The following is an 8,350-nucleotide window of genomic DNA, read 5'->3' on the forward strand; positions in this document are numbered from 1 at the left end:
ATTGAATTATAAAACTCATATTATATTGAAAAGTGATCTAATGTCCAAAACTTTTGTAAATGTAATCAAGTTGCCTCGAGACTTCCATGTATGATTCCATAGACCCCAAATGTCTGTGATTCATGTCCGCCACCTCGACTTGACCCGCGGTGGGCCCGCTAGCATCGAGACTTCTTTGTTTGCTCTATTATGCCCATTCTTGTGTAAGGTCGGCAAAACACTTTTGGTTATGAATTTGGTTATCATAAAATAATGTTTGACTGCCACGATATTCTAAACTATATTTTTGAACCATAAATACTATGTTGGAAATACTTTTGTGAAACGAACCCCGTATTGACTAGTTATTCGAACTATTTGATTAATGAGTTAGCATATGATATTATCAAGTTTAAAAAGGTGTTTTGACTTATAAGTTGCATTGTTTACTCACGACTCCGCTCGTGCCCTTATTATGACTTCGTTCACCGGTTCCCGGGCCAGTTATGATTCGTGCGCGCTATGATAAATTCGGCCGTATGCTGTGTTACGGTTCCCGAGACCTCGCCATAGGGCCGGGTTCCGTTTGGAGTTATGCTGTGATATGGCTGGTGATATGCTATGCTGATATGTGTGCTCGGGGATGTACGGAGATTTGAACCTTCCGGTGTTATGCTGTGTGTGGCACCAGCGTCGGAGTGGTGACCACGTTCCTGAGCTTTGCATGATTTTGTTTGCATTACGTATATATGGTTTTGATATAGATTTTGATATACTGTTCGGTATTTCCCCTTTGTATCCTGTTTATTTTCAGTTATGGCTCATATTTCTGTACTCTATGCTTTACATACTCAGTACATCTTTCGTACTGACCCCCTTTCTTCGGGGGCTGCGTTTCATGCCCGCAGGTACAGACACAGGTGATCCATCACAGTAGGCTCCACTTTCTGCTATTTCGGAGTACTCCCTTTTGATCCGGAGTCCACTTTTGGTACATACATCTTTTGTTATGTATATATTTCTGTATATCTGACTATTTGGGTACGGCGGGGCCCTGTCCCGTCATATGATTCTGTCGGTCTGTTTAGAGGTCTGTGGACATGTTTGTGGGTTGGGTCTTTCTGTACGGATGTGTGTATATGATGTGTTTGGGCGATCCCATTCGCCGCGACGGCCGGTCCGCATATGTTTACATGTTTCCTTGTTGGCCGGTGTGGCCTTTGTTGGTATTTTCTGTGCGCAGGGTTATTTTGGATAGTCTGTAAAACAAAGGAAACTCTGCCGAAATTTTTCTGGAAATTATCTAAATTTAGAATATAGCCTTGGCGGCTTCTGCTATATACTTGAATGCTTTTGATAGATGGGTTTGGGTGCCCAGATCGGGCACTAGTCACGGCCTACGGGGTTAGGTCGTGAAAAAAGTGGTATCAGAGCGGTTTGTCCTCGGAATGTCTACAGGCCGTGTCTCGTAGAGTCTTGTTTATCGATGTGTTGTGCACCACATCTGTAAACAGGAGGCTATAGGGCATTTAGGGTGTTACTTTTCTTTGGAATCTTAGATCGTGCGTTAGAGCTGTGCTATTAGGACGATTTTGATCTGATCCGTTATTGTGTTTGCAGTGATGCCTCCGAAGAAGGCAACAGCGGCCCAGAAGGGCAAGGCAGGGATGGCAGGCACTAGTCAGGCACAACGAGTTACCCGGGCTCGTGTTTATGATTTGCCCGAGGTTGTGCCCCATTCAGAGGGATCCGCTACACCACCACCGGCAGAGCCTGGAGCAGGTCCATCAGCAGCTCCAGGGGCCCGAGTACCCAGCCTGCCCCGCACCCGAGCCTCCAGCCCCTCAGCCAGGGGCGGAGGACAGGACACTGAGAGAGGCTGTGCAGTTATTGACCACACTGGTAGCGGGGCAGGCTCGCAGACGCGGGCGGAGAGATGATGACGATGACGACAGGCGTGACAGCCTGAGGGTTCGAGAGTTCCTATTATGTGGCCCTCCAGAGTTTTTCGGGTCTAAGCCCGACGAGGACCCCCATGACTTTATTCGGGGGATGCGGCGCTCACTAGATTTGGTCAGGGCTTCAGAGACTAAGTCTGTTGAGTTGGCTTCGCATAGACTACGGGATGTTGCTGCTCACTGGTATGAGTCCTGGGAGCTATCCAGGGGTGAGGGTTCTACCCCAGCTACTTGGGACGAGTTCGTGACTGCTTTCACTCACCACGTTTTCCCGCCAGAGTTACGGCGGGCGCGGGTTGACCGATTTTTGCATCTGCAGCAGAGGGGTCGGAGCGTCCGTGAGTATAATATGGAGTTTGATTCTTTGGCCCGGTATGCATCTGCCATAGTAGCAGATATGGCCGATCGGATGCACAGATACGTGATGGGGATTGACCTCTATTTGATTGATGGCTGTATGGCGGTAGCATTGCAGACAGACATGGATATTGCCCGACTACAGGCTTATGCCCTGGGTATGGAGGACAGACATAGAGCTGATTATTCCAGCAGAGATTGGGACAGGAGGCCGCCCAAGAGGACCAGATCCGCAGGTTATTCTGGAGATTCTCGAGGCGGACAGCCTCAGCAGCAGCAGTCAGGCAGACATCCTCCTCCGTCAGGCCGGGTTACACAGCCAGCCGTTAGGAGATTTGACAGTGCAGGACAGTCTGGGGCCGGTCAGAGCTCCAGAGCATCAGGGTCACAGATAGCCAGAGGTCCCAGCCAGCCCAGACCACCCAGGCCCCGTTGTTCCTATTGCGGGAAATCGCACCCGGGAGAGTGTTATCGACTTACTGGAGCCTGTTCTTTATGCGGCGGTCAGGGCCATATTATGCGAGATTGTCCGTTGGCGAGCGGTTCTGGTAGTGTAGCTCAGCCGACGGGATCAGCCGCTGGTTCATCATCTGCTCCATCAGTTGCACGCCCTGCGGGGCGAGGTATGCCTGCACCGGTGGGACGCGGTCGAGGTCGTGGCAGTGCTTCAGGTTCTGGCGGTCCCTCGAACCGCATATATGCATTAGCCAGTCGCCAGGACCAGGAGGCTTCACCAAATGTCGTCATAGGTACATTAATGGTTTTCTCCAGATCTGTATATGCACTGATTGATCCTGGTTCTACTTTATCATATATTTCCCCGCTCGTTGCTAGTAAAAATGGGATAGTGTCTGAGCCTATAGAGCCATTTGAGATAGCTACCCCGGTCGGGGATTGTATTATAGCGAGGCAGGAATACAGGGATTGTTCTGTGACTATATGTGATCGGTGCACTAAAGCTGATTTGATAGAATTAGATATGCTGGAATTTGATGTCATTATGGGTATGGACTGGTTGGCTTCCTGTTATGCTAATGTTGACTGCCAGAAAAAGGTAGTCCGTTTTCAGTTTCCAGGGGAACCAGTTATAGAGTGGTTCGGGTCTACGGCATCGCCGAGGGGTAAGTTTATTTCGTACCTCAAGGCTAAGAAGATGATTCAGAAAGGTTACATCTATCATTTGGTTCGTGTGCACGATACTACAGCCGAGACACCTACTCTTCAGTCTGTTCCGGTTGTTAGTGAGTTCCCAGATGTGTTTCCAGATGAGCTTCCGGGTCTTCCGCCTGAACGGGAGATAGATTTCACTATAGACTTGTTACCGGATACGCAGCCTATATCTATTCCTCCGTACAGAATGGCACCGGCTGAATTGAAGGAATTGAAAGAGCAGCTGAAAGATCTGTTAGATAAAGGCTTTGTCAGACCCAGTACATCACCCTGGGGAGCGCCAGTATTATTTGTAAGAAAGAAAGATGGGTCACTGCGAATGTGTATCGATTATCGGCAATTAAATAAGATAACTATAAAGAATAAATATCCCCTCCCCCGGATTGATGATTTGTTTGATCAGTTGCAGGGTTCTAAGTATTTTTCAAAGATAGATTTGCGCTCGGGGTATCATCAGGTGCGAGTGCGAGAATCAGATATCCCGAAAACTGCTTTCAAGACCCGGTACGGGCATTATGAATTCAGAGTGATGTCTTTCAGGCTGACTAATGCTCCAGCGGTATTCATGAATCTGATGAATCGGGTATTTCGGCCTTTCCTGGATATGTTCGTGATTGTGTTTATCGATGATATTTTGATTTATTCACGATCAGCAGAGGAGCATTCAGATCATTTGAGAACAGTACTTGGTATTCTTCGGAAACAAAAATTATATGCTAAATTTTCCAAATGTGAATTCTGGTTAACTTCTGTGGCATTCTTGGGGCATATTGTCGGAGCAGATGGTATTCGGGTCGATACGCAGAAAATTGAAGCTGTACAGAATTGGCCCAGGCCTACTACACCGACAGAGGTTCGCAGTTTTCTGCGGTTAGCCGGATATTATCGGAGGTTCGTGGAAAAATTTTCTTCTAGTGCGGCACCACTGACGAAGCTTACTCAGAAAGCAGCAAAATTTCAGTGGAGTAATGCCTGCGAGCGCAGCTTTCAGATGTTGAAAGAAAAATTAATTACAGCTCCAGTTTTAGCCATTCCAGAAGGATCAGACAGGTATGTTGTCTATTGTGATGCCTCTGGTATTGGGATAGGCTGTGTGTTGATGCAGCACGGTCGAGTTATAGCCTATGCCTCCCGGCAGCTCAGACCGCACGAGAAGAATTATCCCACTCATGATCTTGAGTTGGCCGCGGTGATTCACGCTTTGAAGATTTGGCGGCACTATTTATATGGGGTCCATGTTGATATTTATACGGACCATAAGAGAAGATGGCTTGAATTATTGAAAGATTATGACGTTGATATTCTGTACCATCATGGGAAAGCCAATGTGGTAGCGGCTGCACTTAGCCGCAAGTCTATGGGCAGCTTGGCTGATGTACCACCTGGTAAGAAAGATTTGGTTCGTGAAATTCATCAGTTGGCCAGCCTTGGAGTTCGTTTGGCAGATTCTGGAGATTATGTGATTTTTGTTCGTGCAGTTGCTGAATCATATATTATAGAAGAAGTAAAGCAGCGACAGTTTGAGGATCCTATTCTGGTTCAGTACAGAGATGTGGCTCTTAATAAAGAAAAGACTCTGTTTGAAATTTCGCCTGAAGGGGTATTATTATATGAAGGCAGATTCTGTGTACCGGATGTTGCAGGCTTATGGCGACAAATCATAGGCGAGGCGCATAATGCACGGTATTCTATTCATCCTGGTTCCACTAAAATGTATCATGATCTCAGAAGTTTGTATTGGTGGGACGGTATGAAGAAAGATATTGCAGAGTTCGTTGGTTAGTGCCCAAATTGTCAGCAAGTTAAAATTGAACATCAGAAGCCCGGTGGATTATTACAGGAGATGGAAATTCCAGCCTGGAAATGGGAGATGATTAATATGGATTTCGTTGTTGGGTTACCAAGCACTCCACGCAGGTACGATTCTATTTGGGTTATTGTTGACAAATTGACGAAATCAGCCCACTTCCTCCCCGTTCGGACTACTTATTCGGCTGAGGATTATGCTAGATTATATATCAGAGAGATAGTCAGACTTCACGGAGTCCCTGTATCTATTATTACTGACGAGGTACCCAGTTTACGGCAAATTTCTGGATGTCATTTCAGGAGGGATAAGGGACTCAGGTGAGCCTCAGTACAGCTTTTCATCCTCAGTCCGACGGGCAGGCCGAGCGCACTATTCAGACGCTGGAAGATATGTTGCGGGCCTGCGTTATTGATTTCAGAGGCATCTGGGATGATCATTTGCCGCTTATTGAATTTGCCTATAATAACAGTTATCACACCAGCATTCAGATAACACCGTACAAAGCTCTTTATGGCAGGAAATGCAAATCTCCTATTGGGTGGTTCGATGTGGGCGAAACCAAATTAATTGGGCCAGATGTGATCCAGGAAGCAGTGGATAAAGTAAAACTTATTCGGGAGCGATTATTGGCTGCACAGAGTCGACAGAAAGCATATGCAGATAGACGACGTCGACCATTAGAGTTCCAGATTGGCGACTGGGTATTTCTGAAGGTGTCGCCTATGAAGGGTGTTATGAGATTCGGTAAAAAGGGTAAGTTAAGCCTGCGGTATATCGGGTCGTATCAGATCATTCGGAAGATAGGCGAGGTCGCCTATGAGCTAGACTTACCATCCGATTTGGAGGCAGTGCTCCCGGTATTTCATGTGTCCATGCTGCGAAAATGTATTGTTGATCCTTCCAGAATATTCCCAGTAAATGACATTCAGGTAACGGAGCATTTGTCTTATGAAGAGCAGCCTATAACTATTCTGGATTGGCAGGGCAGGAGACTACGCACTAAGGAAGTGCCTTCTCTTAAAGTCCTATGGCGCAACAACAACCGGGAAGAGATGACCTGGGAGTCGGAGGAAGAGATGAGGAGGAAATATCCCCACTTGTTTCCTACGCCCACAGGTAATCTAAACTTTTTTTTTAAAAAACCTTGTTGTATTAAGCGATGGATGAATTATGTGTACTACTTACAAGAGAGGGACTCCCCCGTTATGCTCATAAGACCTTATAAGAGTAATTTAACATTCGGGGATGAATGTTCTAAAGGGGGGGAGAATGTTATGTCCCGTGTTTTCGCATAATTGGAAATCTTGAAAATAATTGAGACTTGTATGTTATAAGGCCATATCTTTGATTTTAGTTAATATGTCTATGTTGTTTATGAAAATATTGGTGTGGAAATGTGGAGGAAGTCTAAGGACAAAAATTGGAATTCCGGAAATTGGTTTCGGGAATTACAAAATGAGATTTCAACGAATTGGGCCAAGAAATATTTGAAGGAAAATTGAAGCCCAAGACCATGGGGTGGCCGGCCATGAGGCCTTGGCCCAAGACCCATTTAATGGTCATGTGCTTTCCATGTGCCTACTAATCAATTATGTATATAGGTATGCTTATCCTTAGAGAAATCTAGAAACAAAATTAAAAACTTATCCTTGAGTTCTTGAACCCCATTCGGCCGAACCCCTTGTTCCAAAAAAAAAAAAAAAAATTCTCTAGCCTTGGATTGTGGTCTAAAAATCTTGTTCTTCTCATATTTATAGCAAGTACAAGACGCTCTCCGACGTGATACAATTTGTTTGGCGAAAGAATCACGTTTGCGGCAAGTCGGAATTTCAAGATAAGGTAAGGATTTTGTCACTTTTGTGTTATGGAATTCGTAAGAATATTATAAGGATTGAGAATAGATGAGAATTCCGTAGTTTTGGTGTGTGTGTGAAACCGTGGGTGTGTGTGTGTGTGGTGAAGTGGCCGTGAGCCATGTCATGGTGAAGGCAAGGTGAATTTTGATTTTGCTTAGTTTGTTAGTTGCGTTGTTGTGGCATTTATGACGTAAATGAATGTTTAACGAGTTGAATTGGCATTGAAAATGGTTGCGGGTCCTTATGGGAAATTATATGATTTTTGTATATTCGTATATAATTGTGAAAGTAAGACTTTAAATGTGAATTATGGAAAGTAGCGGATTGCTTAAATTCATGTATATCGTTTGGAATATTATTGGAATGTGTTTGAATAACTTTGAATGAGTAAATGAATATGATAATGTGGAGGTGGTGAAGTTTGGATGAAAGTTGTTGATTTATGTAGAAAGAAAGAATATTGACGTTAGAGTGATTTTGTTATGACTTGTGATGATTGTGATACTGTGGGTTGTTGTTGTTGTTGTATATGGAGCCGAGCTAAGTCTCGGGGTGATATATATATATGGGGGAAATGCTACCGAAATTTCGGTAGACAAAAATGAGGTTAAGTGAATTCTTAAGCCTTGAAATCCCTAATTGGTAACTTTGACCATTTGCAGATCCTGAGCGAAACGGGACTTGAGTTTCGGGCGAGCGTAAGACACATATAAGGTATGTAAGGCTACCCATTCCTTCTTTTGGCATGTCTTAGGTATACTAGGTCGATATTGGAGCCCCGAGGGCAATTCCGTTCCTAGAAATCCGAATTAGAAATTTAGTATTATTCATTCAATTGAATTGTATTATAAAACTCATATTATATTGAAAAGTGATCTAATGTCCGAAACTTTTGTAAATGTAATCAAGTTGCCTCGAGACTTCCATGTATGATTCCATAGACCCCAAATGTCTGTGATTCATGTCCGCCACCTCGACTTGACCCGCGGTGGGCCCGCTAGAATCGAGACTTCTTTGTTTGCTCTATTATGCCGATTCTTGTCTAAGGTCGGCAAAACACTTTTGGTTATGAATTTGGTTATCATAAAATAATGTTTGACTGCCACGATATTCTAAACTATATTTTTGAACCATAAATACTATGTTGGAAATACTTTTGTGAAACGAACCCCGTATTGACTAGTTATTCGAACTATTTGATTAATGAGTTAGCATATGAT

Source organism: Lycium barbarum, chromosome 9 (genome assembly GCF_019175385.1).
Source record: "Lycium barbarum isolate Lr01 chromosome 9, ASM1917538v2, whole genome shotgun sequence".
NCBI lineage: Eukaryota > Viridiplantae > Streptophyta > Magnoliopsida > Solanales > Solanaceae > Lycium > Lycium barbarum.